Raw genomic sequence first — 23,341 nt, 5'->3', positions numbered from 1 at the left:
ATAGGTTCCCCATTGAGGGGGTATCTCTGACCCTCTCTAACCAGACCAGCCTGTACAGATTCCCCATTGAGGGGGTATCTCTGACCCTCTCTAACCAGACCAACCTGTACAGATTCCCCATTGAGGGGGTATCTCTGACCCTCTCTAACCAGACCAGCCCATAGGTTCCCCATTGAGGGGGTATCTCTGACCCTCTCTACCCAGACCAGCCTGTACAGATTCCCCATTGAGGGGGTATCTCTGACCATCTCTACCCAGACCAGCCCATAGGTTCCCCATTGAGGGGGTATCTCTGACCCTCTCTACCCAGACCAGCCCATAGGTTCCCCATTGAGGGGGTATCTCTGACCCTCTCTAACCAGACCGTCCTGTACAGATTCCCCCATTGAGGGGGTATCTCTGACCCTCTCTACCCAGACCAGCCCATAGGTTCCCCATTGAGGGGGTATCTCTGACCCTCTCTAACCAGACCAGCCTGTACAGATTCCCCATTGAGGGGGTATCTCTGACCCTCTCTAACCAGACCAGCCCATAGGTTCCCCATTGAGGGGGTATCTCTGACACAGTCTAACCAGACCAGCCTGGACAGATTCCCCATTGAGGGGGTATCTCAGACCAACCATAACCAGACCAACCTGTGCCTACCCCATTAAGGGGGTATTTCTGACCAACTCGAACCAGACCAGCCTGTCCAGATTCCCCATTGAGGGGGTATCTCTGACCCTCTCTAACCAGACCAGCCTGTACAGATTCCCCATTGAGGGGGTATCTCTGACCCTCTCTAACCAGACCAGCCTGTACAGATTCCCCATTGAGGGGGCATCTCTGACCCTCTCTAAACAGACCAGCCTGGATAGATTACCCATTGAGGGGGTATCTCTGACCCTCTCTAACCAGACCAGCCCAGGTTCCCCATTGAGGGGGTATCTCTGACCCTCTCTAACCAGACCAGCCCATAGATTCCCCATTGAGGGGGTATCTCTGACCCACTCTAACCAGACCAGCCCATAGGTTCCCCATTGAGGGGGTATCTCTGACCCACTCTAACCAGACCAGCCCATAGGTTCCCCATTGAGGGGGTATCTCTGACCCTCTCTAACCAGACCAACATCTACAGATTCCCCATTGAGGGAAAGTTGCTCAGTTGCAGCTGTGAGGGACCGCGCATGCGCGCAGCTCCCCGCTCGGCCAAGATGGCGGCGGCTGAAATCCTCCCGGTTGGAGCCACAAAGATGGCGGCCGAGGCCGGGGCCGGGACCGGGTCTCCTGTGGGCGGCGGAAACAGAGGGTCTCCCCGGATCTGCGAACACGGCACCTCCGACTCCTGATCCTAAGGGCCTCCCCGGCCGCACCCAAGTGTTTTTGTAACGCCGGTTCGTCACCACCCGGGCCTCTACCAGACGGTCACCGCGCATGCGCTGAAGCCAACCGCAGCACCGCGCCTGCGCACAGACCTCTCGCACTGTGCATAGGGCACTTTCCCCGCCGCGGGGCATGCCGGGTAACCGTCCCGCCATTGCCGTGTCCTGCCGGAGGCTCCAAAATCATTCTCTGCGATCCCATCGAGCTATGAGTTCATTTTTTTTTAAATCCAAAAGAATAAAAAAAACATTCTGCTTAAGTCCAGTCTCGGATATGATTAATAACCTTTGCCTACAGTGACATTTGTATTCCTTGATGTTTCATTCTTGTGCCTCACCTATACTCACTGTAACATTTAAAATCCCGCGGCAATCCCAATAGGAAAAAGGCAGAGTAAATTCTCTGAGGCTTGACTCTAGCATGGAATCTCTTGACTGCAGCTGTATTGCTGCAGAGGCTAAAAATGGCCCCTGACTGTTGGTGAAGAAGCTGAGACTGTTCTCCTTAATCACTGCAGCTCAGTGTGCCAGAGCGTGAATATATACCGGGTTGCTGCTGATCCCCCCTCCCACGCCTTCATTTATCCTGATCCAGGAACAAAAAAAAATTGATGAGTAGAAAATTTATCCCCACGTTTTTTCAGATGTAGTTTATGTGACAGGTGAATTTCTCCATGTGTCAGCATGTGGGTTAATTTTTTTCAAACATAAAGGATATTTGAACAGCCTCTTCCCGCTGGGAATGTGCTGATAATGCATCAGCTGCTTTGAAGTTTCGAGATTTTCCCACAGTCAGAGTCTATAAAGTATTTCAAGCATTTAGAAATTTTCCCACAGTCAGAGCACATAAAGCAACCGCTATAAGGTGGGAAAAGTCTGAGCACTGGTAAGGAAGTATTAGATACAGCGTAAAGCTCTTTCTACATATCTACTTCAGACACCCCGAGTCCTGAACAAGTAGGGTTCAGGAAAGTTAGTTGTTGTTTGATTGTCATGAAGCAGCACCATTCAGTCTGGCCAGTTTTCTCCTTGCCTCTTTAGAGTTAGAGAGCTGGGACATCCATCTCAAAACACAACGTCCCTGTTCAAACTGAGGATTCCAGGGGAACGGCAAAGGCTCAGAGTGTGGGGGTGTCAGGACTCACTGGGGATAGTGCATTGTAATATCAGCCTCACTGTTCCCTGTGCCGTGACAAGTGTGAAAAGTTTGACCAAACCACCAGATTGCCCCAATTCTACCTAACCGTTTAATTTAAGTTAACAGAATACAAGCACCAGGTTTGTAAACTTAATAAGTAAATAATTGTTCATCGAACAAACTGTCATTAATCAGTGGCAAAAGAAAGAAATATGAACTGCTAATTTCTAACTCTATAACCCAAACTCTACCCCCTTCTTAAATCCCTATACACACACGTGCAGGACACATAGGACACACAAACATGGAATTTAAGGGTGGGATAAAACAGTTCAATAGCACCAATTCCTGAGTACAGGATTCGATGGGTTGATTTTGATCGATGTCTCTCAAATTCCTTTCAGTTCTTGTTGATGTCTTCATCCTCCATTCAAAGATCCCAATTTGTGATATCAAATCAAATTTTCAAACTTGAATGGCCACATTATTCCAAATTGTAACCACTTTCCTGTCGGGTTTTAGCGTTTTTAGATTTAATTGATGTTTAGCGAGGAGATGCACAACATTATGATCTGAGTTGCCAATCCCTGGTCAATCAAAGACTTGCAAGGGTGAGGAATGGAGTAGAAACACTTATTCAGTGTCTTCCTCCATTTTAAAGATGGGGAAGGGATCTCCCTACATTCTAAAGAATGAGAAATGGATTACTCTCTATTTAAAACAAATATTTAAATGGCCAACCCACCTCCTGGAAGTGACTGTCTACCTGCTCCCTTTTCTGACTTTGTTAAACCTGGAAGTAATTGGGTTCGGGCTGGATTGGAATCAGTTTGAGATCTTTTTTCCCTTTTAAGTTTGACCTCTGAACCTCCCACAAGCCATGCCTTTTTGATGCTTACGCCTTGCCTTTACTGACTGCGCAGAGAAAGTTTGATCAGTTACTTTCCAGCCACTTTTCTCCTCTCTTTCTGTTACAGTTAATTTAGTGGCGATTGTGACCCTGTCCCGGGGAAAGTGTGGTCTCTCCAAATGCGTCACTGGCGACCTGGTAGCCATGGCAACGACAGATCTACGGACCATTATCACTGATGTCATACTGTGGCGGATCAATTATTTTTATTTCCGGGGATCTTTCCTGAATATCATCCCTGTGCATTGCATTAGCGCCGCCCTGTGCCGTGCGGTCACAGCCTGTTCCGTCTGGTTCACCATCACTTTCTCCTTCAATGGATTTGTGGCCATTTGTTGGCAGAAGCTGAAAACAAAATATTGCACTGGGAAAACTGCACCTAGGGTTCTAGCAACAACTGGCATTCTGCTCTGTTTAAAAAAAAATCCCCTTCTAGTTTACAGCTGAGCCTGTACAGAGAATTGACAATGTACCATGGTTCTGTGCTGCAAAGCCAAGTTATTTTACTAAGCACTGGGTCGGATATGACTGGATTGATATGCTCTTAACTCCGCTGCTCCCACTTGTATTAATTCTGTTGCTCAGCGCTCTGACAGTCAGGCATATTCTCGTGGCCAGTCCGATCCATAAGGGACTGAGGGGTTAGAGGAAGGGAGAAAATTGCCCTGACCCAGAGATGGAGAGCAGAAGGAGGTCAGTGATTTTACTTTATTCTCCTAAGTTTGATAGCTATTATAAAATTCCTATATTGTAGAATTACAGCAATAGGTCGCACAAATTACAATGATTCCTTTTATATATTGACACGACTGGGGTCTGTGCTGCAGCTTTTAAGTTCCTGCACAAACATATTAATTTATGGGGTGACTCAGGCCAAGTTCAGGGAGCAGTTTAAGAACATGGTGAAAAATCCTGTCACATCAGTTCTTAAATTAATAAATAAACACAACAGCTGAAAGCAGCCCAGAGGCTGCCACAGTGTTTCTGGTCCATGAATGGAAAATTTACCCCCAGATTTCCATCGAGCGGAACTGGACTGAGAAGCTATAAGTCAACATGTAGAATCAAACTGCACATAAAGCAACACACACAGAGGAACACACACTGACATACACACTGACACACACAGAGGAACACACACAGACACACACACACTGACACACACAGAGGAACACACACAGACACACACACACTGACACACACAGAGGAACACACACAGACACACACACAGAGACACACACAGAGGAACACACACAGACACACACACAGGCACACACAGAGGAACACACACAGACACACACAGGAACACACACACAGACAGACACAGACACACACAGAGGAACACACACTGACACACACAGAGGAACACACACTGACACACACAGAGACACACACAGAGGAACACACACTGACACACACAGGGGAACACACACTGACACACACAGAGACACACACAGAGGAACACACACTGACACACACAGAGACACACACAGAGGAACACACACTGACACACACACAGACACACACAGAGGAACACACACTGACACACACACAGACACACACAGAGGAACACACACAGACACACACACACTGACACACACAGAGGAACACACACTGACACACACACAGGCACACACAGAGGAACACACACAGACACACACAGGAACACACACACAGACACACACACAGACACACAGACACACACAGAGGAACACACACTGACACACACAGAGACACACACAGAGGAACACACACTGACACACACACAGACACACACAGGGGAACACACACTGACACACACAGAGACACACACAGAGGAACACACACTGACACACACAGACACACACAGAGGAACACACACACTGACACACACACACTGACACACACAGGGGAACACACACACAGACACACACAGAGGAACACACACTGACACACACACACTGACACACACACAGACACACACAGAGGAACACACAGGCACACACAGAGGAACACACACTGACACACACACACTGACACACACACAGGCACACACAGAGGAACACACACAGACACACACAGGAACACACACACTGACACACACACAGACACACACAAAGGCTCAAACTCTGATATACACAGAGACACATATACCCAAATACAAAAAGACACACACACCCAGATACACAAACAGCCTCACTTTCAGATATCTCTCTGCTGGATACTGTCAGTATCGCACAAACACACACACAGACCCACACCTGGAGAAATTCATTATTTACTTCACATTTCTTACGCTCTTTTCACTTGTGTCTGTGTTGTTGTACCGGTTATTTTGGATCAATGCTGTGCGATGCTCCCTCCCTCGCATTGAATTCCTGACGGTTTCCCCTCTGCCTGTGCAGTAGCGTCCATTCGCCAGCAGAGGGTGGCAGTGTATCACTTTAATCACAAGACAGAGAAACAGGTTTGAGGAAGAGACACTTTGACTCTTTTTAATTAATTCACCCCTCCACAAGGGGGCAGGATGATGTACCTGGACAGGTGAGAGTGAGAGGGATAGGGGGCAGGATGATGTACCTGGACAGGTGAGAGTGAGAGGGAGAGGGGACAGGATGATGTACCTGGACAGGTATGTGAGGGGGAGAGGGGGCAGGATGATGTACCTGGACAGGTGAGTGAGGGGGAGAGGGGACAGGATGATGTACCTGGACAGGTGAGAGTGAGAGGGATAGGGGGCAGGATGATGTACCTGGACAGGTGAGAGTGAGAGGGAGAGGGGACAGGATGATGTACCTGGACAGGTATGTGAGGGGGAGAGGGGGCAGGATGATGTACCTGGACAGGTGAGAGTGAGAGGGAGAGGGGACAGGATGATGTACCTGGACAGGTGAGAGTGAGATCTGAATGCTGGTTGCTCCCCGATTAGTGGGCATGCAGTTGTCCTGGCAGGTTAGAAGCCGGCTGGTGCCCGGCTAGTTGGCCGCTGACCTCTGCTGCTTGAAACCAGGCTGACCCCAGCTAGCGGGCATGTGCCCTCCATGGGGTAGGAAGGCTGTTGGCTCTGATTGACGGCTCATTGGCCGCTGGTGGTTGGAGGCAGTAATCCTGGGTCGTGATATAATTGTCGGTGACTCCACCCTGGAGAAACCTGTGCTTTGCCACATCATCGCCGTGCGTGTCTGTGATCATCCAGTGAAGACACTGGGTGAGCTGGATTTCAAACTGACTGGGGGAAAGTTGGATGAAGTCGACACAGATGCTGTCCAAGTGTGTGAATTCCTAATCTCCCAGCCAGAAGATCCACCCCGGATGAACAGGTAGAGCTGATGTGAGCAGGAATGATGTGCAGAATTGTAACTAAACGATAGATCAAGAAGCTGTAAGAGGCAGTTTCTGATTTCAAACATGAATTGCAAAATAATGGAAATTAAACCATGCAAAACTCAACTGAAAGAAACACGTTGTTTACGAAATCAAACAACCCAAATAAAAACTTGACATCATCCCCGGGGAATCCAGCTTCATGTTCAGGTTCTGTTCTTGCTCTGAAATGTGGTCGTTCGTTGTTGTCTTTTCCTTTGGTGAATCCTCCAGACTTGGCCCCTGGGGTTGGAGCTGGGCTATGAGGCTCACTGCAGGATACAGGGGACAGGCATTGTAACCATGGGAAAGCCTTTATCACAGCAGGAGGGTCGTTTAGAGAAGGGAGGGCAACAGTAGGTTAAAAACACTGAGCAAAGATGATAACAATGAACAGTCAGGTGTACAGCTGTATTCAGCTGTAAAACCAACATAAAAATACCTTCACCAACTTGCGCTTCAGCTTTTCTGATGCTTGGAAATGTTTTGCACAATTTACTGTTTCTTGTGCGTTACAGTTGATGCAATGTCAGGAAGATCTTCAATGTTCAGTTTGGCTGTTCTCCCACACATTTCATTGTCTTCAGTTATCTTCAAGTGAGCAGCCCACTTTCAAAAACTCATTCATGGGGCATGGGCTTCGCTGGCTGGACCAACATTTGTTGCCCATCCCTAATTACCCCTTGAGAAGGTGGTGATGAGCTGCCTTCTTGAGCCGCTGCAGTCCCTGTGGTGTAGGTACACCCACAGCGCTGTTAGGGAGGGAGTTCCAGGATTTTGACCCAGCGACAGTGAAGGAACGGCCGATATATTTCCAAGTCAGAATGGTGAGTTTCTTGGAGGGGAACTTCCAGGTGGTGGTGTTCCCATCTATCTGCTGCCCTTGTCCTTCTAGATGGTGGTGGTCATGGGTTTGGAAGGTGCTGTCAAAGGAGCCTTGGTTAGTTCCTGCAGTGCATCTTGTAGATGGTACACACTGCTACTACTGTGCATTGGTGGTGGAGGGAGTGAATGTTTGTGGATGGGGTGCCAATCAAGCAGTTGCTTTGTCCTGGATGGTGTCGAGCTTCTTGAGTGTTGTGGGAGCTGCACTCATCCAGGCAAGTGGGGAGTATTCCATCACACTCCTGACTTGAGCCTTGTAGATGATGGACAGGCTTTGGGGAGTCAGGAGGTGAGTTACTCACCGCAGGATTCCCAGCCTCTGACCTGCTCTTGTAGACACAGTACTTATATGACTGGTCCAGTTCAGTTTCTGGTCAATGGTAATGTTGATAGTGGGGGATTCAGCATTGGTAATGCCATTGAATGTCAAGGGGCTTCTCTCTTGTTGGAGATGGTCATTGCCTGACACTTGTGTGGTGCAAATGTTATTTGCCACTTGCCAGCCCAAGCCTGGATATTGTCCAGGTCTTGCTGCATTTGGACATGGGCTGCTTCAGTGTCTGAGGAGTTGTGAATGGTGTTGAACATTGTGCAATCATCAACGAACATCCCCACTTCTGACCTTATGATGGGAGGAAGGTCATTGATGAAGCAGCTGAAGATGGTTGGGCCGAGGACATTATCCTGAGGAACTCCTGCAGTGATGTCCTGGAGCTGAGATGACCGACCTCCAACAACCACAACCATCTTCCTTTGTGCTGGGTATGACTACAACCAGCGGAGAGATTTCCCCCTGATTCCCATTGCCTCCAGTTTTTCTGGGGCTGTTTGATTTTTCTCCGAGTGGGGAAACTCCGTTGGTTGCCTCAAAGACATTCCATGCTTCACTGGCTGTTCCCCCACCCCCCACAGTCCCGGGGTCTGCACCAGAAAGAGACCATTCGGCCCAACTGCCTCGTGCTAACGGTTATGCCCCTCAGGAGCCTCCTCCCACCCCCTTCCCCCTCTTTATCTAAGTCCATTGACATATCGGGTGGAATTTTCCACTCCTGTTGGTGGTGGGTGTGTTTGGCAGTGTGAGAGAGCAACAGGGCCAGAAGGCCAAGAATCAGTTTGATGACGTTGGTGAAACCAGTTTGTGACCGTCCCCTCCACTGGTCAATGGCTGGGCCGCGTTTCCCACTGTCGCACGTCAGGAACCTAATTCCAATACTTTAGTGTCTCATTATAGACCCCGCTCTCCGGAATCATTCCCCCTCCCACACACTGCATCACCTGGGGACGTGTTTCACAACCGAACATAAGAGACGTGCACCTGGTGGGCTGCACTTCACTTGGGACTTTGAGGTTTGTTTGCCCACCTCGCTTCGGGCAGCACTCGCAGTCCATCAGTGCCAGGCTTCACAGACACCACATCACTTTTAGGGGGGGGTCATACACGGGCAGGTCTCTGCCTACCCACCAGACCAGCCTTAAGACGGGAGAGGCTTTTCAATGGCTACAAGGGTGAGGGTTGTACTGGGGGAAGGGGGAGAAGTGGCCTCGGGCAAGGGAAGAGGCTGCAGGGCGAGGGCTATACCGGGGAATGGGGGTATCCCAGGGTGTGTGTGGGGGCACACGTTGACCTGTGCAAGTGGCCTCAAATGGCTGAGGGGGCATCTCCAGAGGAGATGAGACAGGATGGGGATGTGAGGGTGTGTGTTTGAGAGTGGGTGGTGATGTCCCTTGAGTTGGCAGTGAGTGAGATGCCAGTGAATGTGTGATGGGCTTGTGAATTGGTTGAGTTTAGAGCGATGAGGTGGTTCGCTTACCTTGGCGATTCGGGTGAGATCATTCACCCTCTTTCTGCACCGAACGGCCGACCTCTCCTGTGCAGCGTTGGCACTGATCACCCCCCTGTCACCGCCTCCCGAGCCAGAGCGGTGAGATTGCTGGACATCCTGCAGCCAGAGTGGGGGGTGGGTGGGGTGGGGGGTGGTGGGGGGGCGGGGGGGCATGGAGGACATCACTGTGGGTCCCCCAGAAGGCGTTCCAGTGAGGGGGGGATCACTGAGCTCTCCTTGGCTTTCGGGGCCGTGTCTTCCCTGGGGAAGCCCCTGGTTTGGGAGCATTGGGAACCGTGTGGGCGGCTGGAGTTCAGTGTGGTTCCCAGAGTGAGGAATCGGTGGGGTAACGGTGTGGAGGGCGATTCAGAGTCTGCTCCCCACAGCGAGACAGGGTGTGACGGCATCATGAATGTGGCGGGAAGCGTGCGATACAGCGCGAGAACTCGCCACGGTGCCCGGCCGGGTAAAACGCCGTTTCTCACACCCGGGATCGCACTTGGTGCAAATCTGGGGCGATTCCGGCCGCTAATTCATTTCTCCCTTATGTGGTTATCCAGCTTCCCCTTAAATGCATCCGTGTCTCTACCATCCCTTGCGTCCGGGAGTTCCACATTCTCCCCACTCTCTGGGTAAAGAGGTTTCTCCTGAATTCCCGATTGGATTTATCAGCGACTATCCTATGTCGATGGCCCCTAGCTCTGCTTACCACCACAAGTGGAAACATCTCCTCTACATCCACCCCTTCAAAAAGTCAGAGGCCTCTCTCAGGTCATGTCACAGCCTTTTCTAAGTCTATTCCGTTCTGGTATTTTCCTTGTGAACCTCTTTTGCGCTTTGTATGCTGTTTCTATGTGGGGTGGGGTGTCTTGTGGTGCAGTGGGTAATGACCAGGCCTCTGAGGCAGAAGCTCTGGGTTCGAATCCCTCCCCAGGGTTTTGATGGCCCTGGAAGGTGTGTTTGTAATGCAGCTAAACAGGTCAAGTATCAACCTGCAAACCAATGTACACCATGGCAGGCAGTACAAGCGGAGGGATTCCCGGTCAGTCACGCGATGGACAAACATTGGAGTTTATACCATCACTCTCCACAGCCCCAGACTACAACATGCAGGTAAAACTGCAGGTTGCCATAGCAACTCGGACTCCCTGGGTGAACTGTCACACACCAGCACAATGTTTCTGTGCGATTGCAGAAGGTCACAGGTCAGCCGTGACCTGGTCGAATAGCAGGACAGGCTCAAGATATTCAATGGCCTTCTCCTGTTCCTCTGCTCCGACTGGGTCAGTGTATTTACCCCCTCAAACCAGCCACACCTCTGTACTCACGACACTGGCCCAACCTTTAATTTTCAGGTGGATTGTTACGATATTGTCAGTGACGAGGACCTCGGGGCAATTTGGATGGTGAAGCTGGGAGTGACGAGGTTCCTGGTGCGAGATTTTTGGTTCTGCAGCTCGGTGAAGGTGGAGATTCCCTCCGGAGAAACTCTTCATTTCCCCCTGTTACCGGTGGCTCGATGACTGCACAGTGCTTCTCCGAGAAGGAACAGGCGAGATTCTGACTATTCCGGCAATTGGCAAAAGATGATCCAGGCCAGAGGTGGAAAAGTTCAAATCCCAGAGTCAGGGAAGCGGGGATGAGGAGAGGGGACACCAATGAAGTACAAATGAGCTCAAGGAATGACACAATGTGTTTCTAGAAAGATAGTAACTGTGGAAATTGGTGAGGAGATTGGGTGGTTGGTGGGACTGAGGGATCTAGTCCGATGGTGGGATCGAGGGAAAAAGTGTGAAGGTGGGATTGGGGGATACGGTCTGAACGTGGGATTGGGGGATATAGTTAGCAGGTAGGATTGGGGGATACAGTCAGAAAGTGGGATTGAGAGATACGGTAGGATTGAGGGATATGGTGAGAAGGTGGGATTGAGGGATACAGTGAGAAGGTAGGATTGAAGGATACAGTGAGAAGGTGGATTTGAAGGATATAGTAGGATTGAGAGCTATGGTGAGAAGGTAGGATTGAGGGTACAGTGAGAAGGTGGATTTGAAGGATATAGTAGGATTGAGAGCTATGGTGAGAAGGTAGGATTGAAGGGTCCATGGGGTTTGAGGGATATGGTGAGATTGAGGGATACGATAGGATTGAGAGGATTGGTGAGGAGGTGGGTTTGAGGAATATGCTCTGAAGGTGGAATTGCAAAGTCGGGAGAGCAGTTGGGACAATAGCTACAGTTCATGCTCTGCTGAATGGTTTCAATCTCATTAACAACTGGGCAGGGAAACGGTTAAAGTGCGGTTTAACCCCACATACTGAACACAGTACTCAAACTCCTCGATGTGATTCTCTCCTGTCGCTCGTGCCTAGTTAACACCAGAATGTATCTTTGCAACTAAGAGATACAGCGATGAGGAGGTACCCGAGCTTCTACCCCATCGCCAGAGAGAGCTACAGGAGAGACAATCACTCTACAGGTAATCCCCAGAGTATCTCATGTTCACTGACAGTGGGGGCTCAGAGTCACTTACCCTCTCGCTCACTTTCTGACCTCGTTCTCACATGGACAACGTTCTCCATGCTGAAGAATTGTTCTTTTAGCCAGCGGACTGACTCTGAAATAGCTGGAAATATTTGGTGCATCTATCCTCAAACTCTGGAGATCTATTTCCACCCTCAGTCTCTCCTACCTCCAGGTTTTCCAGACATAACCATAACCTGCTGCTGGTTGACATGTCCTGTCTGTTTCTTTTACTCCCTATGTTGTGTCCTTTTCCACTTGGCGAACACCAACGTCAAACTTGATGGGTTGCTCACTCTGCTGAACAGCAAGTCACTCAGAGATGTTTCACTGTATTTACTGCCCAGCGGGTCAATGCTGAGATATCTCCCAGCCCTTGTTCACCCAACCCCCATTCTCTATTCCTTGTATTTATCCAGCTTCCCCTTCAACGCTCTTCACCTCAACTGTGGGAGAGCGAACTCCACATTCACACCACTCTCTGGGTCAAGAATTCCCGATTGGGTTTATGAGTGACTCCTAGTTCTGGTCTCATCTGGAACTGGAAACATCTTCCCTATTATAATCTTAGAATGTCCATTAGATCCACCCCTTTTCAACCAATTTGTGCACAGCAAGCTCCCACAAACAACAATGTGGCAATCTGTTTTAGTGATGTTAGTTGAGGGATAAGTATCGTTGAACATTCTAGAAGCGTCAGCCTAGACATTGTGTTCTCCGGTTCCCAGAGTGGGACTTGAACCCACAACCTTCTGATTTAGAGGTGTGAGAGCTACCCACTGAGCCATGGTTGCCCTTCAGAGAAAGGCTGATGGTTCCTGAAACTATTAGAGTCCCCGGTTTTTGGAGTAGATTTGAGCCCATGTGAAGAGGTGAGTCGGGAGCAGCCCTTTGTGCAGCTGGGGCTCAGTGAATCCCAGGAAGGGTGGTGTTCCAATCAGAGCAGTTAGAGCGATGGGATCATACCGGCGATTAGATGCTGAGATGCAGCCTCAGGAGAAGAGATTGAGCAACTGGGAGGCAGTGACCGGGGCAGCCCCATCTGGAGCAACTGTTGAGGGAAATCAGAGGCAATATTCTCAAAAGAGAGCAGCTGAAATCTCTTGTGAGGAAGACAGAGGTTAAGGTATTTTTGTGACTCACAGTGATCACTGACAACTGGGTGTGTTGCTGAGGAAATTTGTGGGATCTGTCTTGGATGTATTTAAAGTAAAGTTTGTGGTTTGTTTGACCACAACTTGTCTTAGTTAATTCATGTTTACAGCGTGTTCATTCTGTATGTTAACGTATAAGATAGACTGTTTTGACTGTTTGCTTTGTTGACTGCCGTATAGTAAAATTTCTTTGTTTCTTTAAAATGGTGGAATCTTGTGGCCCTTTTTCTCTTAATAAATTACACGTCAAATTTCGTCTACCTTTAATAAAAATGGTTACTGGTCCCTCACTGGACCCTGACAAAGTTGCAGGACTCGTCTAAGGTCATAACACTGTCCATTCGTCCACAGTTTCCTCCTATTCTCTTCGTTGGGCCGGTGAAGATAGAATTGGAAAATCCCAGCTGCAGCCTCCAGCCAAACCTGATCCAGCTGGAAGATCTTTCGGACGGGGGCCACTTCCTTGCCTCTGGCTCGTGACCTGACTGCACTTCCCTTCATATTTCAGGTGGGAGGTGGTGGAGTCTTGATTTCCCGAAGTGTATCGACGCTCTGACAGAGGACGACCTCCCCATTGACCTGAAGTTCAGCCAGCAATGAGATAAAAACAAGATTTCAAAGGTGCCCCTATCACGATCGTAAGTGTGATACTGAAAGCCACCACTGTTGCCAGGTAACAAGTGATCTACCTGGGGGAATATACGAGCAGGAGGAGACCATTCAACCATTCAAGCCCATTCTGCCATTCAATGGAAGCAAAGCTAGCCTGAACCTAACTCCATATACCCACCTTATCCTTCAATACCTTTGGACTACCCACATTTATCCATCTCCATTTTAAAATTGCCAATTGCAGAAGAGAGTTCCAAATTTCTACCATCCTTTCTGTATAGAACTGTTTCCTAACTTCACTCCTGAATGGTCTAGCTCTGATTCTTGGGCAATGTCCCTGAGCCCCCGACTCTCCAACCAGCAGAAAGTGCTTCTCTCTACTTACACTCTCTATTCCCTTAATATCTTCAAAACTTTGGTCAAATCCCCCACTTCTTAACTGTCTAAATTCCAGAAAATACTACTGTAACGTAATCTCCCCTTATAATTTAACCCTTGGAGTTCGGGTATCGTTCTGCTTAACCCATATTACACTCTCTCCAAGGCCAATATAATCTTCCTAAAATGTAGTGCCCAGACACACTACTCTTGTGCTCTGGGTTTTATACCTAGCCCTCTATATATAAATCCCAGCAACAGCCTTTGGATTATTTTCTGTACTAGTCCAGGACATGTTAATAATTTATGTACATGGACCTCTAAGTCTCTTTTGATTTCCAGTGTTTCACTATTCAGAACGTAGTCTGCTTTTTTATTATTCATTCATGGGAAGTGGGCATCATTGGCTAGACCAGCATTGATTGGCCTTGAACTGAGTGGCTCACTAGGTCATTTCAGACTCAAGCACATTGCTGTAGGGTCTAGAGTCACACATAGGTCAGACTGGGTAAGAACAGCATATTTCCTTCCGTTAGTGAACCAGATGGGTCTCTACCCCACAATTGGTCATCGTTAGATTTTTAAATCCAAATTTTTATTGAATTCAAATGCCACCATGGTGGGGTTTGAGCTCTGGGTCTCCAGATTGCCAGTCCAGTGACACCACTACCCAATACCGCAACACCACGGCCTCTGCCTCTGTTCTGATCTTTACGTCAAAATGTCTACATTGCAATCCAACTGCCACATTTTTCCCTATTTGCTTGGCCCATTAATACCTCTTCATTTTTCCATCTCCATTTCCAACATGGCTGTATAATTCAGCCTAGTACTGGAAAGGATAAATATCGGCACGGGGCTTGGCCCTGTGACTGACGTACTGTCTGCTCGAAGGGAGAGGTTGGTGTTAGGGTCATCTGTATTCTCTCAGGGTTGGCCTGGCAATGATGCCAATGTGACCCATACTCGCTCGGGCAGTAGCTGGACTGATGATGCCCTGATATAAACATATAAACTTTGACTTTGGCACGATTTGGGCCTCACAAGTAGGGTGCACTGCCCATCATGCCGGGGGCAACTGTCAGCACGTGGATCCATAAGAGATAGGATCAGGAGGAGGCCATTCGGCCCCTCGAGCCTGCACTGTCATTGAACAAGATCATGGCTGATCTCCTGCCTCAACTCCACCGTCCTGCCCGAACCACAGTTATCTCTCCTGGGTAGTTAACTTCAAGGGAAGGGTCTTCATTGATGAACAGAGGGAACAGTCAGTCTTGAGAAAGAGGGAGAGGTCGCAACCTTTATTTAACTGTCCCTTTCTGAATGTGTTTCTTTAGACTTGCGCAACTTTTTCTGATGATGTTGATGAACAGCTTCAAGCAATCGTGGACCTCCATCGAGAACTTTAATCGAATCTTACAAAGAGTCAAGAGTCCCATTTCAGGTGATGATGAGGGAGAGAGTGACATGGATCGTAATCTGATGCAGCTCCTCCATGGGCTCACTCCAGTCCTACAACCCTCCGAGATCTCTGCGCTCCTCCAATTCTGCTCTCTTGAGGATCCCCCCGATTTCCATCACTCCATCATTGGCGGCCGTGCCTTCATCTGCCTGGGCCCTAAGCTCTGGCATTCCCTCCCTAAACTCCTCCGCCTCTTCACCCGTCTCTCTTCCTTAAAGGTGCTCTTTAAAGCCTACCTTTTTGACTACATTTTTGGGCACTCGTCCTAAGAACCTTAGAACTTACGAAATAGGAGCAGGATTGGACCATTTGGTCCCTCGAGCCTGATTCGCTATTCAATAAGATCGTGGTTGAACTAATCTTGGCCTCAACCATCATTTTCCTGTCTATGCCCCATAACCCTTGACTCCCTTGACTGTCAAGAATCCGTCTAATTTGAATATATTCAATGGCACAACCTCCAGTATTCTCTGGGGGACAGGATTCCAAAGATTCACAACCCCCGGAGAGAAGAAATTCCTCCTCATCTCCACTTTAAATGGGAGACCCCTCGTTCTGAAACTGTCCCCAATTCCAGATTCTCCCATGAGGGGGAACATCCTCTCAGCACCCACTCTGTCAAACCCCTTCAGAATCTTAAATGTTTCACAGAATCACACAGTGCAGAAGAGGCCCTTCGGCCCATCGAGTCTGCACCGACACGTGAGAAACACCTGACCTACCTACCTAATCCCGTTTGCCAGCACTTGGCCCATAGCCTTGAATGTTATGACATGCCAAGTGCTCATCCAGGTACTTTTTAAAGGATGTGAGGCAACCCGCCTCCACTACCCTCACAGGCAGTGCATTCCAGACCCTCACCACCCTCTGGGTAAAAAAGTTTTTCCTCACATCCCCCCCTAAACCTTCTGCCCCTCATCTTGATACTAGCTTTCAATAAGATCACCTCTCATTCTTCTAAACTCCAATGAGCATAGGCCCAACCTGTTCAACCTTTCCTTATAAGACAAACCCCTTCATCCCAGGAATGCTGAACCTTCTCTGAACTGAGTCCAATGCAAGTATATCCCCCCTTTAATAAGGACACCAAAGCTGTGCGCAGTACTCTAGGTGTGGTCTCACCAATGCCCTGTATAGTTGTAGCAAGATTTCCCTACATTGATCCTCAATCACCCTCACAATAAAGGCCAGCATTTCATTTGTCTTCTTAATCACTTGCTGCATCTTTATGCTGGTTTCTTGTGATTCATGTACAAGGACACCCAGATCCCTCTACACTGCAGCGCTCTGCAGTCTCTCTCTCCCTTTAAATAAGATTCTGCTTTATTCTGTTCTTTCTGCCAAAGTGTCTCCTGGAGGCCAAACTTGGAGTTACATTGGTATAAGCCTGGGGAGCAGGTTGTCCACTTTTATGGTGCCTGGTAGCCTTCCTGTGATGGGCCTTATAGTACAGTTTCGCTACCAAGAAACTGCAATTGGCCCTGCTGCAATATATGACCCTAGGTCGACTTTAGCTTATTGTTCAAGAGATGCATTTAGCCCCGGGATTGCTGATTTTTCCCGTGTTTTTCCCCCTCAGCATTTGCCGGGGATCACTGGAAGGAGGACTGGTTTTTCGGAGACCAGTTCTTGAATGGGTGTAACCCAGTCCTGATCCAAAAATGTGAGGAGCTCCCGGAGAATTTCCCTGTGACAGATGCCATGGTCAAGATGTCCCTTGGCAACTCCAAACTGAAAGAGGAAATCAAGGAACGTTTAGTGACTTAAGCTTGAAGGGTCGGAGATTAAACTGGGGCCACGTCGAACTAATTGTTTCTGTGACTATTTGGCTGGAGAGCTTTGCATCCATTGCTGGGAGGGATGTGCAGAAGCTGGGCTAGTCCTTCCTCTCCACAGGTTTCCCTCGATGTCATGGAGAAATGGAAGGTGATGGAATAACATTGAAGCCAGCTCAGCCATCACCCGTCTCCCATCCCACATTCCGTGTCTCCCCTGCCGGGTAAGATTTGAATGCTGGGTCAGAAGAACGCAAGGACAGGAGATATAGAAGCAGGAGTAGGCCATTCGGCCCTTTCAGTGATCTGATCATGGCCTCTACGCTCCTGCTTGTCACCATCCTCCCACCCTTAATCCTTGACTCCCTCGTCGATTGAAATTCTGTCTAACTCAGCTTTAAATATTTTCGGTGACCCAGCCTCCCCTGCTGTCTGGGGGAGAGAATTCCAAAGATTAACAAGCTTCTGAGAGAAGAAATTCCTCCTCACCTCCATCTTAAATGGGAGACCCCTTATTCTGACACTGTGCCCCCTAGTTCTAGATTCCCCCACAGAGGGGGAACATCCTCTCAGCGTCCACCCTGTCAAACCCCCTCAGAATCTGCTATGCTTCAATAAGATCCCATCTTAATTTCTAAACTCCAATGAGAATTGGCCCAACCTTCTTAAACTTTCCTCATAAGACCCCCCTGGGAATCAGCCAAGGGAACATTCTCCGAACTACTGCAATGCAAGTATGTCCCTCATTAAATAAGGGGACCAAATTTGTGAGCAGTCTGGTCATGTGGTTTCACCAATGCCCTATCCAGTTTATAGATTGCCACACTTATAGACTCTAACCCCTTGCAATGAAACTCTTTCAAGTTATCAACAGTCACAGATTGCAACTCTTTCGAGTACAATCACAGCTCTTGGTTTCCGGGAGTGGGACACGAACCCACAACCCTCTGATTCAAAGGCGAGGGTGCTATGAACTGAGCCACAGCTGACACCTCCCCCTTGCAATGAAGGCCAACACCCCATTTGCTTTCCTAATTGCTGACAGTACTTGTTTTAATTCCTTCATTCATGGGATGTGGGCATCATTGGCTAGGCCAGCATTTATTGCCCATCCCTAATTGCCCTTGTTCAGGGGGCATTTAGGAGTCAACCACATTGCTGTCGGCCTGGAGTCACATGTAGGCCAGACCAGGTAAGATTTTGTTCCCTAAAGGACATTAGTGAGCCAGAGGGGTTTACACAACAATCAGCAACGTTTTTAAGGGTCATCGTCAGACTTTTTAAAATGTCAGATTTCACCATTTGCCACGGTGGGATTTGAATCTGGGCCCTTAGAGCTTTGCCCTGGATTACTAGTCCCGTAATAATACCACTGTGCCACTGCCTTTTCCAAGTTTGTTTGATTCACATATAGGGACACCCAGATCCCGCTGTGCCACAGCATTCTGCAGTCTCTCTTCATTGAAATGGAGCTGGAAGTTTACAGGGTGGGGGGCACAGGTGAAGAGGTGGTTGCTATGAACCCCCTGATAAACCCTGATAGTCTCCCACATAGAAACTGTATGAGGACAATAGCAGCCCCCCCACCCCCAACTTTGGAGAGACATTTACCTCTTCCGTGCAGCAATCTTTGTCTCCCTTTAGCTGCCGACTTTAAATACTTTACATCATGTCCGAGCCCAAACCAAACCCTTCCAGTGCTTAACATTCCCTCTCTCCTTCCATGTGTCAGAATGGGAATATCTTCATTGTAAACTACAAGGTGTTGGACGGGATTTCTGCCAATGTCATTAATGGCGTCCAGCAGTACCTGGCAGTGCCCATTTGCCTGCTGCACCTTGACCAACAGAACCGCACGATGCCCATTGCCATCCAGGTAAGAGATTGCATTGGTCAGATACGTGAGCTCATTGCAATTGTTGCGGAGACAGTCCCTGTCTTGCTGCATTGGGAGAGAAAGTGAAGGGAGGTCTTCCGGAAATTTTGGCAGTTCTTCTGAGAATCTTAACACCTTCCAGAAGTCTAAGCTAGTTCAGTAAAACAATTCCCTTACCTCTGGTTCTGCCCTGTTCCCAACGCTTACAAATTTCCCGTCATCCCATCTCTACTCCGAAGATCCACCCTTGACCCCTTCAACCTTGCAAACTGTCACCCCAACCTCAACCTCCTTTCCTCCTGCAGGATCCCTGCACTGTCTTACTCTCTCCTCAGCTGCACAAGTCCATGTTGAACCTCTCAGCTCATGTTTCTGCCCCTGCCACAGCGCTGAAACAGGCCTTTGTCAAAGTCACACATGGCATCCTCTGTGATAGTGCAGAAGATAAGCTACCCCTTCTCACGCCTTCTCGATCTGTCTGCGGCCTTCGATGCAGTTGGCTACACAATCCCCCTCCAACATCTCAGCCCCATCATCTGGCTGGGACTGCAATCGCCCAGTCCTATCCTTATTTATCCATTTGTAGCCAGACAATCTCCTGCAGTGGCTTCCCCTCCCATCCCCGCACCATTATCCTTGGCTCGCTCCTATTTCTCATCTACATGTTACCCCTCGACAACGCCACCCAAACACAAATCGTCAGGCTCCCCACGTATGCTGACAATGCCCACCTTGAGCTCACCGCCACCCCACTCAATCCCTCCAATGCCTCTATTTGCCACCACGCTCGTCTGACATCTGGCACTGGTGGGGGGGGTGAGCAGTCAAAATCTACTGAAGACCCAAAGCCATCCAGGTCCCTGCCACAAACTCCATACCTGAGGCACGCACTCCACCCCTCTGAGCCTGCCTGTCTGCATCGCTGATGCCGCATTCGACCTTAAGTTGAGCCTCTGACCCTATAACCTGTCCAACACTAGGACCACCTGCTCCCACCTTCATAATATTGTCCTCAGCTCACCTGCTGCTGAAGCCCTCACTCATAATTGTGTTACCTCCCGACTTAAGCAGGGGTGGGGAGTTGGTTCGTTAAACAATTATACAAAGGGATTAAGTGGAATGCATTTATATTCTATATAGCGGGAGTCAATAGAAGCAGATTGGCCCATTGGTATTTTATGCAGGAAGGACTTTGGTCCATTGGGATTCTATCAATGGGAGTGTACTGGAATTCTCCTTGTGCTCAATATGTCTTCCCTCTCTCCCTTTGATGCCCGGTCTGACCTGTTCAAGATCAATCAGACTCGTCCACGCCAATTTAACTTCTGTCTCTTCATTCCCAGCTACTTGCCTCTCACACGAGATTCACGCTGGAGATTAACACTTGAGCCAGAAAAGCACTGATGCCTGAGATTGGAGTGATGAGCAAGGTTAGTCTTGTTTTAATAAGCTCTGCTCACTCTCTTTCAAGTATTAGTTTTGTCCCTCATCAGAGTGTGGGATGTCGGTGCTGGAGAACGGAATGCCTTTCCACTTCAGGCATCCATTGGGCAGCCTCGGGCGCTCCCTGGTCACGTGCAGCACGGGCTGGATAAAGAGTAATGCTCCCTCTTCACTGCTGCAGGGTGACATTTCCTCTTTCCCAAACCATCCAGCCGTATTGCTTCGAATTGAGATGGCCAATCTTGGGTCACAAACTTTGGGTCAACCTGGATGACCTTTAGCCCTGGGGAGGGCCTTGGAGGTATTGAAATCGTTACCCAACATTCACTAAATTCAAATTCCACCCGCTGGGGTTCAGACCAACGTCCCCAGAGCATTAGCCTGGGCCTCTGAACTACAATCCAGTAACAATCCCACCACCTCCCTCTAAATGGGTGACCTTTAGACCTGATGGGGGACCATGTCAGCCTTGTCCAATATCTTCGACAGACAGGCGAAGCTGATGGAACCGTGCCAGGGCCATTCAGGGTCCACCTAACTCATGGTTATCTACTCCGCCAGTCTCAATCTTCACATCACTTGACCATGTAAACCCCCAGTCGCTCACAGGCTGGGTGGATGGACAGGATTTTTAAAAAATTGTTTCATTCTCGAGATGTGGGCGTCGCTGGCTGGGCCCAGCATTTGTTGCCCATCCCTAATTGCCCCTTGAGAAGGTGGTGGTGAGCCGCCTTCTTGAACCACTGCAGTCCATGTGGTGTAGGTACACCCACAGTGCTGTTAGGGAGGGAGTTCCAGGATTTTGACCCAGCGACAGTGAAGGAAGGCCGATATATTTCCAAGTCAGGATGGGTGAGTGGCTGCAATCCATCAGGTGATAGTTCCCTGGCCACATCTAAGAACGTACTATTTAAAATCACAAAGTATACAGGCTTCCTTCCCAATAGACAGGATGTTCTCCCGTCTGGTGGCCAATGTTACTCTCATCTCCAGCCTATTATCCTTTGTCCATCACCTTGTTTTTGCCATTTTAAAAAATTGCTTCTATGCTCATTGCTCAGCGTTTGCAGCCTTTAAGCTCCAAATGTGGTTTCCATCTTCAGATTATTGCCATTTCTAAGTTTTCACTGTCAGGGCTACCATCCCAGCAGGTCACGTCTGGTACAGCTGGCACTACCCATGTAAACGTTAGCAGAATACGGACATTAGTCTGTCATGGCGACACAACTAAAGCAGAAGCCCTTCCCTCTTCCTGCATCCCCTTTCTGTGGGAATGATAGGAACGAAACACTTTGGAGCAGGAGTAGGCCATTCGGCCCTTCAAGCCTGCTCCGCCATTCAATACGATCATGGCTGACCTGCTTGTGGTCTCAACTCCACTTTGCCGACTGTCCCCTTGACTCCCTTGTCCATCGGAAATCTGTCTAACTCAGTCCTGGATAAATTGAATGACCCAGCCTCTACTGCTTTACAAGGAAGAGAATTCCACAGACTAACAACCCTCTGAGAGAAAAAAATTCCCCTCATCTCCCTCTTGAGAAGGAGATTTTGTATTTCAATCTGTGCCCTTTTGTTCTAGTCACCTCGACACCTCATTCTTTTACGGGACCTCAAAGCTTTGCAACCCTTTATTTTCCTTTGTCTTCCCTTCCTGTCAAACTCCCTTAATATCTCAGACTGGTAACTTCTGACATTTAGTTACTGATTGATTTCATTATTCCTGCACTTGGTGACGTTCTACACCGCGATTCAGTGGGTCCTACTCTCACCTGAGTCGAAAGGCTGCAGGTTCAAGTCCCGCTCCAGAGACTGGAGCACAGAATTGCAGACAGGCACGTCCAGTGGCAGTACTGAGGGAGTGCCGCACTGTCGGAGGCTCCATCTTCCAGATGAAGCATTAACCCGAGGCCTGGTCTCTTCTCTCAGGTGGATATTAAAAAATCCCGTGGCACACTTCCGCAGGAGAGTTCTCCCTGGTGCCCCGACTGGGATATATCCCCAGACCAAAATGACTAAAAATAAATTAGATGTCGTTTATTGTTTGCTGATTGTGGGAGTTTGGTCTGCTCAAAATGGCTGCCGTGTTTCAGAAATTGCAACTTTAAAAAGTACTTAATTGGCTGTAAGATGCTTTGGGACACCCTGAGGTGGCAAAAGGATCCATATCAATACAAGTCTTCTCTTTCTGCTAAAGGTATTGGCCTTTCAACTAGGCTGCTTATTAAAATTGTCAACATGTTATCTCCAGTTTATTGCCCACTGCTTGTCGGCACCAATGATTCACCGTTCCACAATCGAAGGTCAATCTTTGTCTTTCCTTCAACAGATACTTGCTGCCGGAGTTGAAGGCCGAACATGACTAAGTCAGAAAGAGTTCCTGGGCCATCACCTCCCAATTGCTGCGCCTACCAGAAAGCCTGGAGCTTTGTGGGGGTCAAAGGCCTAAAGGGTTATTATTACAAAGAAGACGGCCTACTGATAGGGGCTGCGATTCACAAGTAAGTGGCAGATGGAGGTCTCATTCATAGAGAGGTTTCTGTTAACCTGGGATGTGGGCGGGGATGTAACATCCTCGAGGCTGCCGGGAAAGGAGGTGGTAGGTCCTGTTGGATGGCTCCCTGAGCAGACTGTCAAAACCATTCGACAGAATGCTTCATCACCAGA

General features: G+C 48.8%; 1 pseudogene; it reads left to right on the top strand.

Annotated features, from left to right (window-relative positions):
- Positions 1-1,193: 1,193 nt before the first annotated feature.
- LOC144674573 (polyunsaturated fatty acid 5-lipoxygenase-like) lies at positions 1,194-20,622 on the top strand (annotated as a pseudogene).
- The last annotated feature ends 2,719 nt before the right edge of the window (positions 20,623-23,341 follow it).

Source organism: Cetorhinus maximus, unplaced genomic scaffold (assembly GCF_964194155.1).
Source record: "Cetorhinus maximus unplaced genomic scaffold, sCetMax3.hap1.1 HAP1_SCAFFOLD_711, whole genome shotgun sequence".
NCBI lineage: Eukaryota > Metazoa > Chordata > Chondrichthyes > Lamniformes > Cetorhinidae > Cetorhinus > Cetorhinus maximus.
The sequence above is the reverse complement of the archived record's forward strand: the minus strand, read 5'-3'. Positions and strand labels throughout refer to the sequence as shown.